The sequence below is a fragment of the Ascaphus truei genome, chromosome 3, assembly GCF_040206685.1.
Source record: "Ascaphus truei isolate aAscTru1 chromosome 3, aAscTru1.hap1, whole genome shotgun sequence".
Classification (NCBI taxonomy): Eukaryota; Metazoa; Chordata; class Amphibia; order Anura; family Ascaphidae; genus Ascaphus; species Ascaphus truei.
In genome coordinates this window covers 212,498,065-212,524,901 of record NC_134485.1, presented here as the reverse complement: position 1 = coordinate 212,524,901, position 26,837 = coordinate 212,498,065, and the positions used below count along the sequence as shown (strand labels likewise).

The 26,837-nt window shown below is 43.1% G+C and overlaps 1 protein-coding gene and 1 pseudogene across 9 annotated transcripts in view; one reads left to right on the top strand and one right to left on the bottom strand.

The window, feature by feature from the left end:
• The window catches only part of MSI2 (musashi RNA binding protein 2), a 575,344-nt gene that overhangs the window by 450,971 nt on the left and 97,536 nt on the right, over window positions 1-26,837 (bottom strand). The window lies entirely within an intron of this gene.
• On the top strand, window positions 18,834-20,303 carry LOC142491015 (translationally-controlled tumor protein homolog; annotated as a pseudogene).

Genomic DNA, 26,837 nt, shown 5'->3' with positions numbered 1-26,837 from the left:
GGTGCATATTTTTAACATAAATGGGGCCAAGTTGATGGCATTCCTTCCAGAGGTGAAAAATCAAATTGTGGGTGAAAAACTTAATCTTTAACAAGAATATGACTGAAAGTTATGCACTTTTCTGTTTTTTAAGGAGTGGCTCAGTGATAATGTCACTACCTTCAAAGCTGGTAAACTCCGTTTGGTTCCAAGTGTATGTATGTCTTTATTTATATAGCTCCATTAATGTACATAGCGCTTCCCTGCGGTAGTACACGTGATATAATCAAATAAAAACAAAATAACATAATGGGAAGAAGTGCTTCAGACATAAAAGTAACATTTAGGAAAAGGTGCCCCTGCTCCGAAGAGCTTACAGTCTAATTGGTTGGTAGGAAGTACGTACAAAGACATCAGCCACTTATATACCTCAGTATCGAGAACCAAGAATGACACCCTAATACTTAAATATGTTCATTTCTTTCCTCCCTGTCAGGGAAGTGTTAAGCACCATGGGACTTAAAGCTCCTCTGAATGATGGCCTAAGAAGTTGTGACTTGTGCCTGAAAACCTCCATGTACATTGCGGTGTACACAGCAGTGCTTTAATACCAGGTCAAGAATGACCCAACGAATGATTACATTAATAAAAAAAAATAACCACACACAAAAACATAAATATATAACACAATAATGAAAATCATTATTAAACTAAAACCAAACCAGAGAATGAACTGGCTCAACAAGTGAGACCACACATATTGCCTAAAAATACTCAAATAAGGTACTAACTAGAACAAATACATGCAACAAAAAATACCACAGGGGAGAGGGGGGCGATGAGAGATGCTAAGCATGAGCTGCAGAGCGGGAGGCCGTGGCAGGCGGTGACGTGACGTACGGACTGCACCGGCGGCACCTGTTATGACAGACCCAATGTGGTCATCTTCCCTCAATGAGAGGTACATGAGGATTTTATTAGGTAATGTTAGGACCTGCAATTGGTCATGCCGTGATGTGGCTGCAGGCTTATAATGCTTTGGCCAAAGGGTTTAACTAAATTACCCTTACTCATGAGAATATCAGCACTGAAGTATTGAGGTATGTATTTTGTCAAATTGGATGTAGCTTTGTTCTTTAGTTCTGTAGTATTGGATAATACGTACTACCTTTTTTTTTAATGTAAATGCAACTGTTAATGCCATTTTTAATGAGTTAATATACTGAGCATCCTTTGAATTCTATAGCAGGCTTCAGCCCACCTCCCAATCAGTGCAAGATCTTTGTAACACTTTCGTGTTTGTGATAATTTGTTGCCAATATTCCCAGCAGTTTGAGCTGCAAACTGTAACAATAGATAATGTTACATTAGTAATAGAAGAATACATTGTAGCTCCTAAGTTACACTGACTGAAGGATTGAAAGGCAGCAACATAGTGAAGGGATTTCGCTGGAAAGAAGGATTTTACTCATCGATCACGGGAGAACGAATCGATCGGAAGCTTAGGTAATTAGTTGTTAATAAATGTAAACAAAAAAAAACTAAAATATATATATATTTTAAAGATGCTTGGATTGCCTATTTAAATTATTACACTGTGAAACCGATATTTGGCCTCCAACACAAGACCTTCAACAAGAAGAATTAGTCATGTTGCAACACAAGCACTGGACTTACCATGTGATTGTTTAACTCTGTGTTTATCAACCAGGGTTCCTAGGAACTCTTGGGTTCCCCGGGCATCCCTAATGGGTTCCCTGCAATTTGCAGGTAATTTTACAAAGAATCTGATGTCAGAGTTAGAGAGGGTTGGGGTGTCTCAGAATTTCCCATGGTGTCCTTAACCAAAAAAAGTTGGGAACCACTGGTTTAACCAGTAAATTTGAGATATACAGCTCTGTTGAGCCGCTGTATTCTGTCACTCATTTTTTTAAAGTCCATCATGAACCTTGTACACGTACATTAACAACAACTATTTATTTCTGCGCTCAATACACAGAGAAAATAGGAGGAACCATTAGTCTACACATGGATTCCTTCCAACCCACAGCACAGCAGACTGCGAGAGAAGTGTATTTCTGAACAATTGACAGGTTAGTACCATGATTTTTTTTTTTAAACTGAAAAATACAACGAATCTAATTACAAATAAATAAAAGAAACAATTACAAAAGGGACGTGTAATCACACTACATTAAAACCTAAAAAAAAAAAAATGAGAAAAATATATCCAAGTCCAACTTTAAAAAAACAGGCATTGCATGACTGAACTAGAATAGGCCGACTGGCCCCTGAGGCAGTCAGGACACCAATATCCTGTTCTGGTGGCTGACGCACAGCTATTACACTACTGCTCTGCTCATGGCCATGTGTTTAACATGTCCATAGCCAGACTGGCTCAAGGCTATCAAAGCTCTTAATCTTTCATGAATAACACACTATGACCCCCCCCCCCCCTAACATTCTCCCCCAGCTTGGCCAGCCCACTCTCTGACCCTCAAAATAAAATCACTACAAAAGTCATGGTGAGATGGGCACGGTTTAGTATTTGCCGACTCTTTCAGGCAAGCCTGATTTAAGCAGTGGCCCCAACGTTGGAATCCACAGTGTTCTTTGTCCCTTCACTAAGAGGTGGAAGCCCCAGTCAGCAACAAACATTTCATTTGCAAAAAGAAAAAGCACTCCCAGTGCAGGTAATGCCTTTTCTAACATTTTCAATACTTGTATAATTTAAGAGGTAATTTAATAGCTTATTAAATGTATGCCCAAACATATATTGAATAGCTTATTAAAGCATATAAACATCAGAAAGCACCATTATTATTTTTTATGAATACTCCCACCTGGAAGTTTCTTGTGGCCCAAATATATACTTACTACACTAGCCTTTAACGTAAGCCCTAATAACAGGAGCGTTATTTCAGATCATCCCCAAACCACAAGGGCTTTTCACGCTCCCTCCCATGCATGCAACATGCACTCTACAGGTGAACCCAGCATACCTCTGAAACAGGACAGGAATGATGGTATCTAGTACAGTGAATGCAAACATGTCGCTCTCCCACTGCTAATTATAAGCCCACATGTAAATGACAGCCCAGCAATGAAGGCATAAATCTATCTGTGCTGAGGGGCCTAGAAAGCATTGTGATGGGCAGCCACTTCCGGTACCAAAGACGTTCCATGTTTGCTTCCCCAGAACAGCCTCGCTAGCCGTGGGTTCTGCCGATGTACAGAATGCACACGTTCACCAATCCTTCACTCGCTTTTAAATCGCAGACCACACGCTGAGAGTTAAAGACTTATTTATGCACTCTGGAGGCTAATGTGGGAATGATTCCTGCCAAGTGCCTGTGCTGGAACCAGATGCTTAAAATGCTGGTCACAACTTTCGTACAATACCGTATGCTGCTTCAGAAATTACTTTTGATATGTTTAACAAAAACATAATACCAGGGAAAGATGGAGGGGGGAAAAGTAGCTGAGGCTTGCATTAAACAGTCTCCACCAGACCAATCGCATTTAAAGCCCTATTCCACAACGACTTAAAATATGCCGACACTAAGCTAGTCATTTTTTTTTATTGTGTTAACACTCCAATTTAATCCTAAAAAGAAAATTCAAAGGGATCAATGGGGGGGGAAGCGAGAGAAGAAAACAAGGTATTTCTAAGCAACGCTGTAAGACTTAAGAGAAAAAAAAGATTCAATGGAAATTCAAGAGGGCACACTCAAAGTGCCTTACCGTGGGATACTTGTTTTCTTTAGTAATGCAATAAGACCCTTTTTATCCACACCACCAAGGAGAGCGGGGATTCCAGTCCAATACAAAAAAAAAGAAACGGACCAGGAACGCATCTCTGCAGCCCGACAGCTGACATTCTGTGCTGAAGAATTATCAGGTCTGGCTTCACTCTCCCTCCTAGGGGAAAAACAGCAGGCGCGCAAGTCGTAAATCACAACTTTTACTGAAAGCCTGACCGCATAATAACGGAGAGCCAAAAGAATAAAGGGCCATCAGTAAAAAGTAAAACGCTGGAGTGAAGGAGAGGGGAAAAGATTACTCTCACCACTCTGGCTTCTTGTTCTCCAAGAGACAGGTGTTCGTATTAAATAAAGACAACTGGTGGTGTGGAATATTAGGACCACTGTGATCAAAATGGTGTCATACAAGCATAACTATGACGTAAAAAATACATACATGCAGTATGTAAATGAAACAGTATACCTAAACAAAAACTTAAATTAAATATAACTATATCTAAATAACTCGTCACAAATCTCCCCTAAAAGTAGATCTCCTGTTGGGACAGGTGTTAACATCAGGGTGCGCATACGCAAGAATTGCTCGACTTTAATCCCGTTTGAACAGGCCAGAGACATGTCTCGGGTTTACAGAACGCGGTTGCAGCAGGTCTTGCATACAGAAAGCATATAAACTGGCTAAATACTCTGACAGAAGCAAAATCTTGCATCCAAGCCACCACCGACCAATGAAACAAACCATCAGGTTTACTGGTACATTTAACAACAAGTGGGGTAACATCAATTCTGTCATCTCGAGGCCCTGGCACATACTGGTGAATGACGAAGATCTTCAAGCAGTCCTGAGACCCAAACCCACACTAGTGAGGAAGGCACAAAATGTCACCGATATTCTGGTCCACAGCTACCTCTCAGTCTCCCACACCCTAACTTGGATCCCAGAAAAACCACAGGGTTCATTTAGGTGTGGAAGATGCACGGAGTGCACATTAATGCTACCCAGCAAACAATTCTTCAATTGGGACAGTCGGCAATCTTATTAACCACTTCATCAACTGCCAGGCAGAAGGGATAATTTGATTAGGGAGGGGGTCATCACAGCTCTACCTTAATATTCGTTAGTGTATAAGGGGATGGCGGTGCATAGGGGATATGGGACATGTTTACAAAGTGATCAAGAGATGATCAAAAAAGATGCCCATTTATTGCAGAGTGCAATAAATGGGCATCTTTTTTGATCATCTCTTGATCACTTTGTAAACAGAAGGGGTAATTTACCAGATTGCATGCCAATGTGGCAAAAATACATCAGTAAGATTCTCCGACAACGAAGAAGAATCCTGGAACATGTCGATTCGTTGAGGAAGAGACTCGAAACCGTAGCACGCCATGTCAACGCTAAGGTGTGGAGTTTTTGTGGCATCAACTATCTGACCATGGGCCCTAGAAAAGGCAATTGGGATAAGGTCCTGCTCCAATGCGAAACAAAATGGATCTATAGAGTCGAAACCCAAAACTCTCAAGGCCACACAGAGTTTGAACCTGGTCCAAATACGTAAAGCGAGGGTGTGGGTAAGCGCGGGTGCGCAAATATGTAAAGTGCAGGTGCAGAAATATGTAAAGCGCAGGTGCAGAAATATGTAAAGCGCAGGTGCAGAAATATGTAAAGTGAGGGAGGGTGTGGGTAAGCGCGGGTGCGCAAATATGTAAAGAGTGCATGTGGGTAAGCGCGGGCGTGCATATGTAAAGGGCGGTTGTGCAAATACATAAAGCGCGGGCGTTCAAATATGTAAAACGTGGGTATGCATACGTAAAGCACAGGTGTGCAAATATGTAAAGCACGGGTGTGCAAATATGTAAAGCACGGGTGTGCAAATATGTAAAGCACGGGTGTGCAAATATGTAAAGCACGGGTGTGCAAATACGTAAAGCACGGGTGTGCAAATACGTAAAGCACGGGTGTGCAAATATGTAAAGCACGGGTGTGCAAATACGTAAAGCACGGGTGTGCAAATACGTAAAGCACGGGTGTGCAAATACGTAAAGCACGGGTGTGCAAATACGTAAAGCACGGGTGTGCAAATACGTAAAGCACGGGTGTGCAAATATGTAAAGCACGGGTGTGCAAATACGTAAAGCACGGGTGTGCAAATATGTAAAGCACGGGTGTGCAAATACGTAAAGCACGGGTGTGCATCTTACCCACATCCATGGATCAGAGCAAAAAAAGATGCAGCACACCGCAGGCAAGTGTATCAAAATAGTGTATCCTACAGAAAAACCAATGTTTCCGACCAGGCCCTTCATCATTTGCTCTGGTCCACGGGTCTGGGTAAGATACAACTGTATTTCCGGGGATGCTTGCACGCGTCTGCTCTGTGTGTGCGCCTGCCCTTCCCTCAACTCCTTATCTCACTGCCTCAAGGCGTCGACGGGTACAAAATGTGCGCCGGCGAATATAAGAGAGAAGAGATTTATATAACCACAGACTGATATTTTCACAGTGCCCACTATGCGGCATAAAATTCAAAACATTTTTTTACACAAATAAATGGAACTGGATGTATAAAAAAAAAGGGTAAAATTGCAATGACAGCAAAAATAAAAAAGGACAAAATACAACCTCGCCAGGCACAAGAAACCATAAGGAGGGAAAAAATATAGCAAGCGTGCTTAATGATCGGGGAGCTGTGAATGACCAATTAGAGGACTATAAACAAGCAGCTGCAGATAAAGTGAATGATGACTGGTCCAAATGCAAGGATGACTTACCCACATATCACTTTACCCCTGCGTCTGGACCCACTAATGGGATGCAAACTTCTCCTCAGATGGTTCCACTGCAAAATTAATAAGGATGGGATGCATTTACCTAAATGTATATTAAGAGCTATTTACTAATCCAAGTGTATTAAAAAAAAAAAAATAAGACCTGCAACTAGCCTAAAATGTTTAACGTACACATCCGATAGACAACCAGCTTTGCCTGCCCCATGTAAAAGTTGAGAGGTGCTGAAGGAATTTTGTGCACTTTGTGGAATTTATAAACTTCATTAGCTCTCCTGGTGACCTTGGGCAAGTCCCTCGATCTCCCTGCACGGTCAGGCACCAAAATTAGACTGTAAGCTCTGGCGGACAGGGACATGCAGTATTGTGGCAGCAAAAATGCTATGTACAGCGCACCACTGACAGCGGCTTAGAGGAAAATTATTATTCAAGAGGACTAAATCAATTAAATAAAGCAAGACAATTAAAGCAGCACCTCCTAATTACCAACTGCTCATCCCCTAAATGATAAGGTTGCAGTATAAAGTAATACAGAGTACAATAGAGCCCTGGCAGCTAATGCTTCACCCCCTTCAACAACAGAGATTCAAATTACCACTGGAGTCAACTATATTTTCAAATGCCGAGCAAACCCCCCTAAACTAAATAGAAGCTCCCTGTCACTTCAGCTAAATAACAGCGAAATAGCTGCTGAGCCCCGCGTTGCGTCCAAAAGGACAAACGCAAGCATCACAAAACCCACTCTGACGACCTGCAGAAGTAGTTAGCAGTAAAGGTAGGAATGTCAGAGTAGAAAATATACAGACCCATTCCAGTATAACGATTGTGTGAAGAGATTTCTTTTAACGGGACATGGAAATGTTACTCTGTCACCTTGCAATGCAGGTTCCGCTGACGGCAAAGGGGTTACACGTACAACCACTACAACACTTTATAAACACACAGATGTAACCAGGCTTCTCACCACTTATTTTACAAGTATCACAGCCGCTGGTTAACTTCTGGTTTCGGCCTATTTGGAGAAGAACTGAACGCGTTCTGAATGGCAATCAAAACCAGTGAAGTTGCCGGCAGCCGTTTTGCTCTCTTAGGCAACTGGCAACTTCGGAAACCTGTGGAAGACCAGCGTAAATGCTGTAAGGACTACAATCGCCTGGTTTATAAAAACCCATATTAAAAAAAAAAATTATTTTGGAGCACGGATTCCTTTTAGGCCCGTGCTATACTGCATGCGGCCGTGCAGCTGCGCGTGCCTATGCGAACGCGCGTGCAGCATGCCTTTTGTATGTATACTATAGAAGCTGTGAAGGTACAGTGTTTGTGTGTTTATGTGTGTGTATGTGTGTGTATGTGTGTGTGTATGTGTGTGTGTATGTGTGTGTATGTGTGTGTATGTGTGTGTATGTGTGTGTATGTGTGTGTATGTGTAAGTGTGTGTATGTGTGTGCGCGTGTGTGCGCGTGTGTGCGCGTGTGTGCGTAAGTGTGTGCGCGTGTGTGCGTAAGTGTGTGCGCGTGTGTGCGTAAGTGTGTGCGCGTGTGTGCGTAAGTGTGTGCGTGTGCGCGTGTATGTGTGTGCGCGTGTATGTGTGTGCGCGTGTGTGCGCGTGTTTGCGCGTGAGTGTGTGCGTGCGCGTGTGTGTATGCGCGCGTGTGTATGTGTGCGCGTGTGTGTATGCGCGCGTGTGTATGTGTGCGCGCGCGTGTGTATGTGTGCGCGCGCGTTTGTATGTGTGCGCGCGTTTGTATGTGTGTGCGCGCGTTTGTATGTGTGTGCGCGCGTTTGTATGTGTGTGCGCGCGTTTGTATGTGTGTGCGCGCGTTTGTATGTGTGTGCACGCTTTTGTATGTGTGTGCACGCTTTTGTATGTGTGTGCGCGCGTGTGTATGTGTGTATGTGTGTGCGCGCGTGTGTATGTGTGTGCGCGCGTGTGTATGTGTGTGCGCGTGTGTGCGCGTGTGTGCGCGTGTTTGCGCGTGAGTGTGTGCGTGTGCGCGTGTGTGTATGTGTGCGCGTGTGTGTATGCGCGTGTGTGTATGTGTGCGCGCGCGTGTGTGTATGTGTGCGCGCGCGTTTGTATGTGTGCGCGCGTTTGTATGTGTGTGCGCGCGCGTTTGTATGTGTGTGCGCGCGTGTGTATGTGTGTGTGTGCGCGCGTGTGTATGTGTGTGTGTGCGCGCGTGTGTATGTGTGTGCGCGCGTGTGTATGTGTGTGCGCGCGTGTGTATGTGTGTGCGCGCGTGTGTATGTGTGTGCGCGCGTGTGTATGTGTGTGCGCGCGTGTGTATGTGTGTGTGCGCGTGTGTGTATGTGTGTGCGCGCGTGTGTGTGTGCATGTATGTATGTGTAATTTATTATTTATTAAAAAATAAAACATTGGTAAAAATAAAATATTTATTAAATGTGTGCAGACACACAAATACACACACACACACAGCGTCTCCGCCGCTGTCGGTTCCCCGCCGTGCGCACGCGCTGCGCCATTATAGAAAGGCTGACTAACGTCAGCCAACTAAAATTCCGCCCGCGCGCCCGGCACTATAGAACGTGCTTTAAGTACTGCAGGGGTGCTCAACTCTCGTCCTGAAGACCTCCGACATGTCAGGTCTTCAGCACAGGTGGGTCAATCAGTCCCTGCTTCAGCACAGGTGGCTGAGCCTCTGATTGAGCCACCTGTGCCGAGGCTGGGATACCCGGAAAACCTGACCGGTTGGGGTGTCTGGAGGACTGGCATTGAGAACAACTGAAGTACTGTATCCCTAAGGAACCAGTATATTGTACATCAGGTTGCTCTTTTACCTGGTGCACACTCTTGCCTTGTCTGTTTTAGAACTTGCAGTACAGAGCCTGGATGATTTTCAGTACTAAAGGTTTAGCATTGAGATCTTTTACATGGACATGTGGACGCCTCAAAAGCTTTCCAAAGACCTCCAGGTATAAAGCCAAAAGCAAAATCATTGAATTGCTAAAACCCGCCGCCAGTTCCAATGCATGCCAGCAATCCGAGAACAAACCTTTAGTGACTGCCTATGAATAATCATAATGATTAACCCCTACAGAACTGGAAGGTGTAGAACTTGTAAATAAAAACAAAAAAAGGCAATGGCTTTACCTGAAATTACTCCAAAATAATTTTAAATCAACAATATATTACCCATTAAACTACAATTAGTCCACTCTGGTTAGAAAACGTTAATGATGGTTATTTTCCAAAAGAAACTAAAAAAAAAAAAAATACATGAAAAAAATACTCTGCAACAACGATCGGCTCGATATCTAAAAACATCAGTGCTTAAATTCAGTTGAATCTGACATTTCCTCCAGTAAATATAAATGATAGCGTGCGCAACACGACAGCAGATTGTCACCTCTTCTGTATTTATTTTGCATTGGATATGACCTAAAACATACTTCCATAAAGAAAATGTTGTAGTTATTACTCGTGTCGCTATAAATAACGCTTCCCACCCCTTAAAGAAGAGAAGAAAAAGAAAAAAAAGAGATGAGATGAGTGCCATGATACGATGTTCTAGGGTCAGACCAGCTGGCAACTCTGTATTTGCAAAACTCATTTGCATACCACATTTTCAAGCACAGAAAACAAGCCACCAGGTTTAGCACATCGAGAGCTAACTCAATCTGACAGCCATAACACTGATGGCTGCCAGCACTGATTGATTGGTTGGATATATTTAGACTGGGAAAGAAAGAAGAAAAAAACCATTAATACCACCCGTACTCTTGTATGCTGGATGCAAGGGAGAGAACATGAAAACAACGATTCCTGAACACTAGGCGTTGCAACAGCAAACCAATGGAAGGATGTGTCCAAGAAGTCCTCGCGTGCCATGGGTTCCAAGGACAGAAAACAAACAAAAATGCCCCATTCATTGTAAGGGAGGCTCTTGGGATTGTCATTCCGAAACAGGAGTCGGCCGCCGTCTCGTGGTGACACACACCCCGCAGCTTGAAGGTTTAAAATGAAATTACAGAGAAGCTAATGGATGGAGGCTTGGAGTTGACATGGCTTTAATTGGTCTGCTTGCGTCACAGGTTCATGCGAGAGTAGCCTGATCTCCCCGATTAGACATGAGCCGACGAGGGAAGACACAGATGCTCAGGTTTCCATGGCTCTAGTTTACAAACATTTGTACGAGCCAACAGCAGGTCCTGTTGGCTCTATATAAATACAATTATAGTATTATAGATACATGCAAGGAATAGCTCAGTGGGTAGGTCACTGGCCCAAGACTTCTTTAAACCTGAAAACACCCTTTCGATCTCACTTGGGTCTCCTAGAATCTCTTTGCACTGTTTTGTTTGTTTATGTGCTGTTCTCTGGTCTGACATTCAAAACAATGGTATTGCTGTAGTTGAACATCGCAAGCAGATACAAATTGATGGTGGTAAAATCTAGTGACTTCATCCAACATTTTTGTAATCCTGATCATCCTAATCAAATACGATTTAATTTGGTTCAAATCCCAATGTCGGCTTTCATTGTGACCTTGGGCAAAATCAGTATGTCCCTGTGTTTCGGTAACCGAAATTAGATGGTAAGCTGGGCAGGGACTCATTGTATCGACACTTTAAAGAAACATTTAAGAAACAATTATCTTTAGCAGGCATTCCGAATACCGTAACCCTGCCAGTGGAAGAGAGGTATGCAAGTGCAGTACATTGCTTCCAGTTAAAGCGATTACAAATATGTGGCGCCTGTGTGTTTTCAACAAAATGCAACACCACACACACACACACACACACACACACACACACACACACACACACACACACACACACACACACACACACACACACACACACACACACACACACACACACACACACACACACACACACAAACCGTGCCATTTAGAATATGTGCTTTTATTTCATGAACCGTTTTAAGACAGTTAACCCGTTTCAGAAATGAAGGGCACTAGAGTGGCCCTGTCCCAATCTAGACCAGGGGTAGGCAACGCTAGTCCTCATGGGTCACCAGGTGGTCAGGTTTTCAGGATATCCCTGCTTCAGCACAGGTGGACTGAGCCACTGACTGAGCCTGTGGACTGAAGCTGCCCAGTCTAGACTGTAAGCTCTTTGGGACAGGACCTCCCTTTGCCTTATCTTGTAATTTACCTGCTGCGCATATCCTCATTGTTTGTACTTTATTTACCTTGTACTATGAGTTTGTAAAAGCGCTGCGCACACGGTTGGCATTATATAAATAAAATTATACACACACAGTATAACAATTCAATGGTTTTAACAGTGAATGTATCAAATGTACACAGCAGCGCACTTTGGCTCTTCATGCTTTTCTTGGAGTGTCCACTGGTGCACAGTTTTGTGCAAGATAGGGCAACAATAACTCAAGATGTATTTATTTAATTAGCAGTGTAAGGGCGACGCAATGCATTTCTGGCCTCTCCAGAGCTTATAAGAGGATAGTTGAGTTTGTGTTAACAATAATTACTGGACCATCACTAAACGGGACATACTCGGATCCTATGGCAATCCGAGAGGCATGGGGCACAGGAAACTGGCATCACAGTCTTATCTCTTGTGAGTTTGCTCATTTCCATTCTCCAAAGTGCTGCAGAAGACCTTTGTGAATTAAATAGTATAAACCACTGATGTGTTTGTTGTTGTGGAAACAGGTGCCACATCACTTTGCAAACAGAAATGAATGGATATTAAAATCATTATAAATATTCCAGTAAATCGAGCGCCGTGCCTAATAATGTTATAATGACTTTGTGGAGTTGAACTTTTGATACTCTGTGTGGCCATATAGAGGAAGTGAATTTTAACACATTGTCGGACACAGCAAAAGGGTTAACAGAGAGTCACCTTTTCCCGCTTGCAATGTGGAAATAGTCATTGTGACCTTATGTTCCAGAGATTATATATCCCTTGCTTCATTTTTGCATAGCCAGTATAACCAACCCCACACTGAAGTGGTTTACTGGCTATGCATCTTAACTCTGGCTGTGCTCAAAGCTGTGACCATGCAGCAAGCTTAAGCCTATAGGCTAGGGGAACCATGTTAAATGGTTTCGAAGCAAAAGGTGGCGCTGTGTTCTCATTTGCATGTCATTTCCCAGAATCCCTTGCTGCAGTGGAAGTGCTGTGTGATAATGGTGAAAGGCGAGGTTGCAGACCTGTATGCAAATGAGCATACAGTAATATTTCCATGCGAGAGAGCGAGCGAGAGAGCGAGCGAGAGAGATATCAGGCCTTGGCCATGTTTAGCGCTTGCTGGCGGAAGCTTGCTGGCAGAAGCGTGCTGACGCGCGCTCCCGCTCAGCACTGAGCCCCTAAAGCCGCAATTAGAGCGGCTTTAGTAGGGGCTCACCTGCGCTTCCGGAAGCGCAGGTCTTAGGGGAATTTAAAATTCCCCCGCTTGCCGGCGCGACAGGCCGGTCACGTGAGCGGTTCGCCCAATGAGGGCGAACCAGGTCCGTGACGTCCCTGGCCCGCCCCCGGCCAGTGACGCGCCCGCCCCCGGCCCGCCCCCTGACGGCCTGCTGACAGTGCGTGCGGTAAGCAACCGCTTTCCCTGCGCCTCAGCACGCCAGCAGGTAGCATGGCCGAGGCCTTACTGTTCCGAGGTCTGGTAAACCAAGACACAGCACTCAATTGTAGAAAACTTCAAAGTGTATTAGTGAAAATAGTGGTACATCAAGAAACCCAACGTTTCAGTCCTCCAAAAGTATCCCCCTGAGGAAGGTCCCATTTTGGAGGACCGAAACGTTGGGTTTCTTGATGTACCACTATTTTCACTAATACACTTTGTGAAGTTTTCTACAATTGAGTGCTGTCTTTGCTTTACCAGACCTCGGAACGGTAACGTATGTCTATATTATCCATATGGGACAAGCACCTACAGTCTATCAGCACCTATGGAGTGCCAACTGTTCTATTTGACTATATATATATATATATATATATATATATATATATATATATATATATATATATATAAAAGTTAATTTGAGACAGAGCAACAGGCTAGCACTAAAACCTTGCATTTTCCCTGCTGTAATGTGGTTGACCTTTCCTTGCTAGGAAGGCTTTGGGTTTCAAGTGGAGACTGATGATGTCCTATGCTCCTTTTGATGTTGGCCTATCAGGGAAAATAAAAGCATAATAAAAGCCAAACCCTGCCTTCAAAGTGCAAATGGCAACTTGGTAAATGTTAAAGGCAAACAGTCAAAACTCACTGGTGTTCAATTTAAACCTACCATTTAACCACTTCAGTGCTGGAGAGATAATATAGGGGTCCGTGTTTCAAATCTCTATTATTGAGCAGGAATAGCCAACATTAGCCCAACATGCTAATTCCTCTACTGCCACAATCAACATGCGACATAAAATAAAAATATATACATAAACTTAATATATGCGCACATACATGTAACTACACGTGTGTGTGCCCAACTGTATGCACATCTTATCCCAGGCTGTGCTCAAAGCTGTGAAATGCAGCAAGCAAAAGCTTACAGGGGACCATGTCATATGTTTTTTCCAGGCAAAAGGTGGCACTGTGTGCTCATTTGCATGTCATCTCCCAGAATCCCTTGCTGCAGTGGAAGCACTGTGTGATAATGATGAAAGGCGGGGTTGCAGACCTGTCTAAAACATGCAAATGAGCACACAGTAATATTTCCATTTGATATACAGCATGTTTTTATTATCATTAATTCCTGTACATTCCTCAATCATGTATTTATCTGTTGCTTTTTATTGTTCATTGTGGTTTAACATAGGATGAATTATTCTGCTTGTTCGCCATTGTGTCTATTATTCTTCATTCGGGTTTTGTAATCGAGTTGATGACATTTATATATATATATATATATGCTTTTTTTGTATACCAGTGTATCTATTTTTATATATTTTTGTTTTAGTTTTTAAATTGCGACCAGTTTACTGACCCTGTTTAAACTTATGAAGTTACATAAGTGAATGTCTTTTACATTACATATAGTTTGTCCAGGGTATGGTTCTGGCGCGCTGTGTTTACACACATTTATAATCATGTCATGGATATTCCTGCGTCAATCTCTACACCTGTCTCTCACCCCGGTGATGAGCATGCTACAGGTGTTAGAGATCAGACTCACTGGGCCTCATGCAGAGAGCATCGTTATTGCAAAACTCGCCATTTTTTGTTCAATTTCCCTCAGAAAACGGCATAAAATGGCGAGTTGCGAAAAACGCGCCTTTTTTTTATTTCTATGTTTAAAACTCGCCTCGCGGCTGGCGAGAACCTCAATCGCGCCATTTTTAAAACTCTCCGAATGCAGAGAGGTGCGAACGGCAAGTAGCGGCTGTTCGCGCCAAAAAAAGGCGCGATTCTCGCATTTTTGCCGCGCCACGAAAATATGGCAAGATGGCGCTCGCCGCCTATAGTAAAGGGGAAAAAAAAGGCGCGAATTTGTTTTTACACGTTTCTGAAGCGCGCATCTCGCCAATTTAAACTCGCCAGACGCATCCATGTTAAACATAGCAGAATTCGCACTTTTCTGCATATGGAGAATAAAACTCTCCAAAAAAGCTACTTTTTATGAAATTCGCCATTTTTAAAATTCTATGCTCTCTGCATGAGGCCCACTATATCCAGTCTATTCTATGAGCAGCACATCACTTTTTGACAAAGGCCAATTGGCTGAAACGCGTCAAAGGATCTGTTAGCTCTACACTTGTTGCAATTAAAGTTTTTTGAGTCACGTGACCAGCCTTCGTTCTGTTTGCACGGCGGTGCATCGCGTCTTTTCCCTCTACGAGGTGTTCCTGCTTGTACTCATCAGTTCCGGTCGCACGCCGGGTTGCTGTGCTGGCCGCACACCATCGCACCGCTGGTCATAGACCACCCATCACGACGGATGAGTCGTTCTAGGGTTGGCGGTGCTACACAATAGGAAGATTTTCTACAGGCACGGCATCGACGGCTATATCTGGGCGAGTCCCTCTATACAATCATTATACTGCTCCGGGGGAGCCAATGGCTGAGAGAGACTGTTACCACCTGGTGAGCTTTGCCTAAGACCAACAATTTATTCATTGAATTTGGCCGTTTGCAGCAACTTACTTACACTTCTCGAGCACCTAGTTGGTTCACTTTATGTGTACCTGTATGTACCAACTTCAGTATTAGGTGATACCTTTTTCATTTGGACTAGCAATTTATGTCATAGGGCAAGCTTGAGAGTTTTCCATTCTTCCTCAGGTCAGCAATACTGATATACAAAGGTTTCTGTGGCTTAGACAGGGACTGGGGGAAAAAAAAAAAAAAGGAAGAACAGAGCGATGTATACGAGGTGGGACACTGGAAGGGTGTGCACACACATACGTCTTTAAATCCCCTACATCATGCAGGCCAATAGGCTAGTATCCCAGCATCCCACATAATGCAGGAGATTTGAACTCACTGTTTCCCATGGAGGGGTCAGAAACGCACTAACTTTTACTGGTATCTCTAGGAACAGGAGGTCCCCATAGCTGAAAATAGCGTTATTCCCATTGGGGTAAAAAAAATAATTAAGATTACAGAGTGCAAATATTAGGCCTTAAGAGACGCTGAACAATATCTCTGTATTACTTGTTTGAGAAAATGACGTCTTTTTCATTTTTAAATAGCTCAACCAATACCCAAGTTTCATTTGCCAGTATTTCCAAGAAAAGGTTATCCCAACTTCAAGAGCCTCCAGTAATTAAAATTGCAAATGAAAAAAAAAAAATAAAGATACATATCTATACAAAATAATATTTCATTTATTGCGTCATTTAAAAAAAACGACCCTAGAGAAACACGGCAGACATGTCGAATCCGACCCATAGACAAGGTGAGGGGAGATAAATATGCAAACAATAAATGCATTTGATTTTTGTTTTTTTTTTAAATATAACTATGGAAACATAGTTGGATGAAACACAGCAGGTGACTCAATTTGTATAGAGCAGCAGCGTTTTTAGGGCAATCAAGAGTTCGGTACAGAAATTGAATTAAATGGCACCATTTGTAAGGCAGTAGTGGTTCAATTATTTCTAGCAGCACAATTTAAAGACGGTCTAATTGATAAAGTATAGTTTCTTTGCCCTGAATCTGGCTGCCAGTTCATTTGTTTTTTTTTTTTTTGGTCTCTAACAAAATAAATGCAGATCTATTCATGAGAACTCGATGCAACCAAGAACTCACCCCAAAACTACCCTCAAAATATATTTCAGCTGCAAAACTTTGCTACAAACCTATATGTGAGGCTCAGCAGCACTTAGCTCAAAGCTTTGGAATCCCACAATGATAATATAACCGGTCACAGGAGGCAGAGAGCCTTAAATTACAGAGTGCTGTGTGTGGGGGGTGGGGGGGTTGGGAGAGACATCAAACCCGTGTCTTAACTCTTTGAGTGCTGGAGGGGCCACGGCACTAGACGGGCAGCAGGGTGCCTCAGAGACATCACATGACTCTGGAAACTAAAGAGGAGTCCGCTTCCATTTCCCTAAGTGCCAGATCACATGCTGAGCTTCACAGGCATGCTCAACACCATCTCCCCATGAAAATGAGCCAAGACAAATCCGAACCTGCATAGTGACTACGTAATGGAGAGCTCAATGGGTTAATGCAACAATGGATGTGCTGCCCTTGGCCAGCCCCCAAATAGCATGCAAATTCAAAACGTTAGAACATCTTAGAAATATAAAGGCATAAATGCCCCTTAATGTTACATTTTCACTTATTTGCTTCTTCTGTAAAGTCAGACCATATTCTCCTCAGGTCTGTCGACTTCAAAAGTTATCTGGTAATTATTGTTCGGCTACATTAATCCAGAAGTGGGCAACACCAGTCCTCAAGGGACACCAACAGGTCCGGTTTTAAGGCTATCCCTGCTTCCGCACAGGCGGTGCAGTCAGTCTTTGACAGCCACCTGTGCTGAAGCAGGGATATCCTTAAAACCTGACCTGTTGGTGGCCCTTGAGGACTGGAGTTGCCCAACCCTGCATTCATCTCTTTAAACATACAGTATGCGGCCATCATTAGTCAAACTAAACATGGTAAAGACTTCGGAAAAAAGTTAGATTGAGCAGGTTTAAAAATATGAATGCACCTGTGAACTGTTGAGCAAAAATGAATAGTTTGCTGTGCCCTCTTTATCAATGTGGTACTTTAGGCTCTAATCAGACTCTGCTTCCTCTCAGTGTCAACTCGTCTTCCATCGCCTCCTGCTCATCTCTCGTAATTTGGCAAGATTACCTCCTGCTCATTACACACCAAGGCTGCATAGAACGCTAACAGCCTCGCTGTGACCCACCTCTGCTGGCCCACAAAGGCTCGGTTTTGAATTCCTTAAGGACCACGCTTCCCCTCAGCCTGTGCAGACCAGGCTCCAGGAAGAGTCATACGGTTTGCTCCCTTGAAAGCATTAAAAAAAAAAAAAAAAAAACCTCATACATTCCTCCTCCTCCCCACCCCCCCCCCCCCCTCGCGAGGAGAAAGATTCAAGGTGTACACGTTCAACGTGCACCACAGACTTTAGGTGTCAAGACAAAGCAGCCCAATTAAAGGAAAGAGAAAAGAAGCCAACACTTCAAGCGTACCAGTAAAATGGTACCTCCAATTATGTCTGCACAACGTCAACAGCCTGCTGTTCTGCACGGCAGTGACGGGGAGACTCAATCAGCAGCTCCCAGTCTGAGCTCTCTCATAAGGGCCGCGGTCGCCAAACTTCAGGTTTCACTTACTTTTCAACTGTGCCCAGAATTACAACCTCTGAGGGGGGGGGGGGGGGTGTTGTTTGCTAAATGAAATTATATTTTAAGTGTACTAGTGTACTACCTACTAGAGAGGAAGGGTGGGGGGGGGGGGGGGGAAATCACACTATTCATCGTCACAAAGCTGCATGGGACCCAATTCAGAATTATATTATCCAGTTTCATGTGGAATGAAATTGCAACCGCAGCACCTGGAAGATCTTTGGGGAGGTCTTTATCCAATAGTGGAGCAACAAGGGATGATTACAACGACTGATATTGATAATATATATATATATTTTTTTTTTTAATACATATACACACACATTTAGATACACATATAGGGCCATAATTACTAAGCGGCTATTTTGCATTTCTCTTGAAAGGTGGTCTGTTACAAAATTACATTACTTGGTAAGTATGGGCCATAGAGCTGGTAGAGATTCTGCACTAAAACTATATAAGCACATAGAAAGTGAAGGTTTAAAGGCATGGAATATTTTCAAATAAGGTTATACAGTGTCAGAGGCCACGAAGAATCTTGTTGTACATGTCTAAACCTTATTTATTTATTTTTCTCCCACAGGAACATTGGCCCCACAGGAACATTGGCCCCACAGGAACATTGGCCCCACAGAAATATTGGCCCCACAGAAACATTGGCCCCACAGAAACATAAGCCCCACAGGAACATTGGCCCCACAGAAACATTGGCCCCACAGGAACATTGGCCCCACAGGAACATTGGCCCCACAGGAACATTGGCCCCACAGGAACATTGGCCCCACAGGAACATTGGCCCCACAGGAACATTGGCCCCACAGGAACATTGGATGTCTGTTAAGCTTCCTAGTGCTAGAGTTAAGGACATAAAATGTCCCCTCCTTAAACATTGCCTTACTGGCCCCTCTGGCAGTGAAGGGATTAAACCGGATCAGAGTTCACCTCCTCACCCCACTTCAATCAGTGATTATAGTTGCAGAACCAGGAAGTTGCACGGTACGGTGTTCCCAAAGTTTCTGAACGCATTTGTATAGATAATTTTATTTATATAGTGCCAACAATGTACAGTATGGAGCACTTTTATAACTACTACAATTTTATAATATAAGGGTACAAACAATGGCAATAAGTGCTGGCACGCCGTGTCTCCCAGAGACCCCTGTGCCTGACTCACGACCTACCACCGACATGGTCCTCTACAAGGACATCCTCACCCAAGATATTTTCTGACATCTACAAAATGATAGAACGCTGCAATGGGCTTCTCTTTGAAGTATAAAGCAAGATTGTCACCAGAACAGAAAGTAGAGTTGATGACGCTCTGATTGGAGGAAATGTATCTGCTGAGTTTCTGGATGAAGGAACAGACTCGTCAGTCAGTGGTGTTGATCTAGTATTGGACCACAAACTGCAAGAAACTGGCTTCACGCAGGAGTCCTGCAAACCGTATATTAAGGACTATATCATAGCCATCAAAGCCAAACTTGAGGAAACCAATGCGGAACGAGGAAAGCAATGTGCAACGAGGAGAACCCTTCATGACAGGAACTACAGAGAAATTTAAATACATCCTTGGAAACTTCAAAACCTCTCAGTTCTTCACAGGAGAAGGAATTAATCCAGATGAGCTTGCAGGACTTCTGTGAGGATGGCATAACACCCTTCTTGACCTTTAGGGCCAGCTTGGATCTTGAAAAATGCTAACAAAATTAAACACCAGGACCTTGGATCACCTATCATAGCCAACTGCTGCTGCTCATCATCCATACAACACCCACAATTAAGCAATGTCTTAACTGACTCAAACTGGACAGACATTACTGAGCTTCATTCATTTCTTTTGGTCCTGAATTATTTGAGTGGAGGTGTAGTTTTAAACTCTTGTCATTTAGGTTGGATAAAGCCGATTATACTGCACTGCAGGAAATGCCTCTAATTTTGGGGTATCCAGAGATTGCAAGCCTTGTTCATTTTATGGGGGTAGACTGGGTCTAACTGTGTACAGGTGATCCTCGCAATACGACCGCTATCCATCGCACGGCTTATCCGACGCCAGATAATGCATTCCGCCGATTGTATACCGTTCAACCCGTTTGTGTTGTTTGAACGAACGTTTCATGCTTTATCAGATTGCTTTTGGTTAAGTGAACATGTACAAGGAAATGGACCTTTCGTTATGGACAGTCTGCACATCTGTCAAGTTGACAGACAGGGAGCTTCATCTGCCTCATACAAATTGGTCAACTCCACTGCCAGAGGCCTTTCAACAGCGTGTTGCAAGTATCTGTGGCAATGAAGGGGTTAGTTACATAGCAATTGCCCATGTCTCCTAAGCACCAATCAATGCACTAGATGGGGATGATTAAAATTACTGTTGCCGGCTGTCAACAGGCTATTGTACCATCATGAAAGAACATATAAAAACATTTTTTTTTAAACAAAAAAAAATAAAATCCTGATCCTCCGTCAACTAGATTAAATCCTTATGAACGGAAAAAATAAAAAAAAAGGGATCAAAGTGAGGCATTGGGGCCCAGCCATTTAACTCTGGCCACGTGTTTGCCTAGGCTGGGCTCACACAAATTTCGCAGCTCTTGTAACTTGTGCCATGTGTAGCCAGGTGTTTGGATGATATATTGTGCAGGAGGGCAGATGTGCTCCACAAATCAAAATCTGAAGCTGAAAGGGGAGTCTATAGGAAATAGCCAGGTGATTCAGAGCTCATGCTGTACAATATGCATTAGTCGTTTGTTGCTACCATGTATTTATTGTTATTTCTGCTCCATCAGTATTCTGTCTCCGTGACATGGTTTGCAGTCTATTCAACTGGATCTTTAGGTGCAGGGGTGACATTTACATACAAAGGGTATTTTCATTTTTCATTAACAATAACATGCTTCCAGGTACCAAAAGCATACGCTTGTCTCAAAGTCTAAGAAGAGGTTAAATATGTATCTAGCATTATTACGTTGTTTTGCAATATTAAGACCTTTGCTGGAAGCACTTTGGAGGCACCAGTATGTAATTATTAATATAGGCAGACAATGTTCTCACTCATGAGGTTCCAGAAACTGCATTTGCTTAGAGTGCACATGTTCATGGACTCCACAGATCACAAGCTAAGCAGCTTAACCCAGTAAACATGTCCTTATTATTAGTTTATGTTCTGACTTTTTAACACATATGATGGTAATTACCAATGGGGCTGCCGCTGCTATTAGGGCATGTTTTCATGACCAACTGTTCATGGTGGGGCTGCAGAATTAGGGATGGGGTAAGAGGGGTGGGGGCAATTCAGCTCTGGGAAACCACACTGGGTTCAGATGGTCTAAAAAAAATCAATTCCAAAAATTGGGGAGTTGTTGCTTTAAAGCAGTCATAGCACCGACCGAGCCATACAAGATTAATTGATGGCCTTACATACCATATGGCCACAAGTGCTACTGAGAGTGTCAGTGTCACATGTCCTATTAAGAATTTTAGATGTGCAATTTAGATGGAAATCTACAGGGCCACATTTTAAAAATGGATTAGTAGTTGGCAAAGTTGTTCGAAATGTTCCATAAATCAATGTAGGACTATAGAGCGTACATTGCAGAAAAACAGAATTAGGTGAGCTCAAACCTACCCATGACACAAAATGTATCAGTAACACTATATATATATATATATATATATATATATATATATATATATATATATATATATATATATATATATATATATATATTTCAATGCATTAGGAGTGCTGCTAGGTAAAGACTTGGCCATACATTTATAGAAAGCCCATACAAAAAACCCTGCGCTACTTTCCAAATTAATTTGTGAAATGTCACCTCTAAATTGCAGTACATGGCAGAAAACACATTCTTTGAAGTAGTAATAGCACCTAGCTATTTATGTATGTTAAGTTTAGGACCGTAACTAGCAATGCACCCAACACCGGGCAATGCTGTATATGCATGTGACTATTTGTAATTGCCTCCTGATTTAGCCACTTATTTTACATTCCAGTTAATTAAATTAAAGTCTGTATTTGCAAGTAGAACGGGTATTAAAATGGTCCATAATCCTTGGCTTCGTGATGCTGATCTCACTTGGAATACGGCAGGCTCCGGGTAAGGCCGTTTTACCCAGAGTGGGCTTTACATTCCAACGATTATAGCCACAGGCAAAGAATTAGTGAGAGCTTCAAAGGTAAAGCTCCATGGAGATTTAGCACAGTGTGATAAAATAAAGCGTCAATTCATATTAAGTATTTAGCATGGCAACAAAATGTTAAAATATGCAGAGAGGTATTTAACCTTTAGGTTTCTCCCCCCCATTGGCTGCTGCCCTTTTTATGCACCCTCCTCCTGTTCTCTTTACTAAGCTCTCCTGTAGTTACGGCTCAACTGGACGTCTCCCACCTAATAATTTCCCCCTCCCCCCCCCCTTTGGAACATCCTTGCAGCCCAGCAGTTGAAAGCTGCTGCTTTAAAGTCATTTTCTCTCCTCTTATTTCTCCCCTGCCAGTACCACCCAGTGGTAGCAGATGGGTTAACTGTTGTGTGCTGGGCCACTTGCAAGAGATCCATGAGCTCATAGGCTCTGCAGCCACTAGTCAGCCTTCCCAAGCCATCTGTGCTTCCATGGCCAGGCAGAAGATTTCAACAGACTCGTTCCCGTACAAAAGCCTTATGTCGAAGCCAACATAGGGTTCCCCCCCCCCCCTCTCAAATATTGTGCTCTGTCAATATTTTGTATATTCAATAAAAGGTCTAGTGAAAACCAGAATTTGGTTAAGTCTTTAAGGCATTGCAGCATCCAAAAAGGGCTACATCTTTCTACTTCGATAGCAGACACCCCTCATGTACATCTTTTGGCAGGATGATTTCCCTGATCCAGAACTCTGCCTTGTGTACAGTAGGGCCCCGCTCATACGGTGTCACCACCGCAAAGTGGAACCGGCGATTTTTGGGTCTCCTACCTTTCTGCGCATGCGCAAACTCGGCCGCTCCCCCTTCTGCACATGCGCAAACCCGGCCGCCCCCCCCCCCCCCTTTCTGCGCATGTGGACACATGGAGGCCCCCTTCTTGGTACCGCCATATTGGCGGACCGCAAAGAAGTGAAACCCCAAGAAGCGAGGCCCTACGGTATAAGCAGTCAATCACTGCCAGACCTACGGGACCCCCTGATGTCTGCAGGAAAGGCTGCTGTGTGCAATACGTACTGCGAGAGGTGAAGCTCTGGTCTTACTACCCAGTCGCCCGCTAGATCTGTAGTTACACAACCAAAATGTTTTAAATTAGATGGCTCCTATTATTCTCCCCCTTCAACGCAGAATCTTTAAGGGAAATCTTGTAAGTTCACTCCATCAACATGAAATAACTATCATGCTGTAATAACTTGGTATTATACTGTCATACGTTCATAAACTTAATGTAATCCTGAATATAAAATGATTTAAAAAAAATTAAAAAAAACACGAATCAGATAATCCACTATGGTATAAATTGTGAATAGAGGACAGAAAAAGGGAGCTGCATATTTTCAAATAACATCCCTCGGTTTGCCACAAATTACTAGTTAAAAGGACTTGTTTAGACCAACTTCCTTGGCCAACAAACAGAAATACACAAATACTGTACAACTAATGATTACTCGAAAAAAAGCCACAAAGAATCACTGTGTACCCATGCATGGGTATTTACATAACTACTCATATCGTCTTCATAATTAGATTTGTCTTATAAGGCTGTTGCATTAACATTCGCATGTGGCCTAATTTCCATCCCAACAGCTTTGGGCATTAACCTGCATCTTTCAAGAGGCGCGGCAACAATTTCAAGCACGGTAATCCTCCATAATCAATGGGGACGGTAAATAAGGTATCACAACTGTCACCAGATGACTATTACCCCTCTTAATGTGTGCACAGGATGTCCATGTCCCAACGAGGCGTTTTGCCAACATCCCTCAGATCCACATCAAATATAATTTTCAAACCAATTAGCTCGGAAAGCATCAAAACCAAAAGTAGTGCATTCCACATTCTAATTACCAGGCCATCCTATTCAATTCCTAATGAGAGGAAAGACAAAGCCGGTATATGCATTAGGGTCTACTTCAAGAATTCTCTCTTTTTTTTGCAAACAGATACTCTTTTGTTCTGGTTAAACACCAATTACTCAGCTCTCTCTAACATGCAAATGAGCTGAAATTAGGGCACCATGTATCTCGATCCCGCTCCACTGCAAATTTGAATTGGGGGGGGAGGGGGGGTTGGAGAAACACATCAGCAGCAGTAACCCTTTGGGGGGTTTTCAATTCCAAGTACTTTGTACAATGATAATGCCTTTTACAAAGGGCTTTTTGTTTGATCAGTAGCGATTCCCATCAGCTGCAATCCGGCGAGGGAGAAATAGGAGAATGGCTCAGGTAGATAGATGTACAAGAGGACCTTCCCCCTCCCACACACCGCTTCACCTGTGCTTGGCACAAAACGACGCTATTCATTAGGCAAGAAAAGAAAATGGTAAGCGCATCTGTGCCACGCTATCGAATTGTGGAAGCAACCTACCATGCTCTGAACAGCGAGAGAGAGAGAGCCGGAGTAACCTCTTGAGAGCTTGATGTATCTGGAGCAAAAGGCACAGTAAAGACCCACAACATGTGCGTAGTGACCCAGAGAGAAACTCCTAAGGGTACGACAGAGAAGTAGGATTTTCACATACGTTTTCTTAATAGCTTAAGCTATTCAAGGAGAGATGAACATCCTGAGCACTCAGAACAATGAAGCAGGTGTGCAACACAATACTGAAGAACATGGGGGGGGGGTTTGAAGTATCTCATTGCAAAAGTGCTTACTGCAATGAGTGCTTCCTAAAGATTACCACACAGCAAGAGAATGTCTGTTTCTTTATGCGGCACAGTGATCTCACAATGACCTCCAGATACTTAGCAAGGGGTATTTATGTTCAAGTATGTGTGTGTTATATCGTGCATTCCTTCCTTTCCTCAAATGATTGGCCCCTCTTAGTAGTGATTTATATTCAATACTTTACATAAAACCCAGCAATGTAGCAGTGTCTCCCTCGACTAGTAAGTGAATGGCCAATTACATGGAAATGCATGGCAAGGATTCTGGGAATAATGGAGATATAGCAGGGAGCGAGGAGAGGTCCTACTGTCTGAGTGTCCGGAGATAGCCCAGTTCAAGTTTCCATGGTGTTGCCTAGACATGAGCTAGCAAGGCAGCACTTCTCCCTTTACCAGTCTAGTCCAGAGAGCAGCAGGGAACCAACCTTAAGCTGACATTCCCCCAGCCCTCTAAAGTCATCTTACAACAGCCTAGCTGCTGGCAATGGATTTCTCCTACAAACGGCGAGCGAGGCTTTATAAGCCACACTATGGGTAGAGAAGGTAAACTGAAATAGCAGTAAGGTGAAAGCATTACCCCAAGTATCACCTTAACTTCTATTTACTTGAACAAATTTGGCAAAAAGACCAGGATGATGGGGCAACATCGCAAGGGCAACCATTGAGCCGCCCCATGAAATATTGTCCCAACATTACAGAGCACTCATGGTGTTACATTTAGGCAAGCTGTTAGAAACGTATGATCCATTTCTCAGATTTAAACTTAGTAGTGTAACATCAAGATCAAGGAAAACGTAGCACTGAAGAGCGTAAATACACACACACACACACACACACACACACACACACACACGTTATTCCCATCACTGCCGGGAGAATGTAAATCATTATACTGTCTGGCAGCATATGGGTTAAACCATATAAACACAAACATTCCTAGCGGAGTACATTAGTTTTAATGCTTTCAGTGCTCTAAATGGACTTAATGTGCTTTAAATAAATATTTTTTTGCACATTATTAATAGACATCAGTGCAGCGAGGGTATTAGTGTGTTAGGGAGTTTTAAATAATGTATTCTACCTTTGTTTACAAAGAAAAACACGCGAAACATTCCAGACACTATTATTACCATATTAGGAAGACTACAAAGTCCCTATTTTATAATTTGTGTAATAAATTAATCTTACAGATGTCTATAGGAAAAATAAGGGATGTCCCCCTGGGACTGATGCTACAACTTTGTAGGTATAGTGTGGACACGTGGAGAGAGTCAGTAAGAAACCACCGCAGCAACAAGATAAACAATAAGTCCATAAACATATGATTGTAGACCTCTATCACTGATGGGGGGCGTATGAAGCACGGCTGGTAGAGATACCCCGGAGCCCTATCTGGACAGAACCCAGGAGTAAATCACAATTCCAGCTACTGCTAGCCTCACCTGCATCTTGTGATCGAGAGGTAAATCCTGCCGGTAAACATCATTCTATGAACTGAAGAACTGCCGGGTGCTGCTGTGAAGAGGCGTTGCTTGTTGCTGTGTGATGCGGTGGTGTGCTCCTGCTCGCAAGTGGTGTAGAAAGGTAAGCAAAGGGTGAACAGACGGCGGTCACTGCTCCACTGAAAAAACTCTCCAACCAGGCGTGTAAAACAAAAAAACTTTAATAAATCAAAACGTACAACCTCA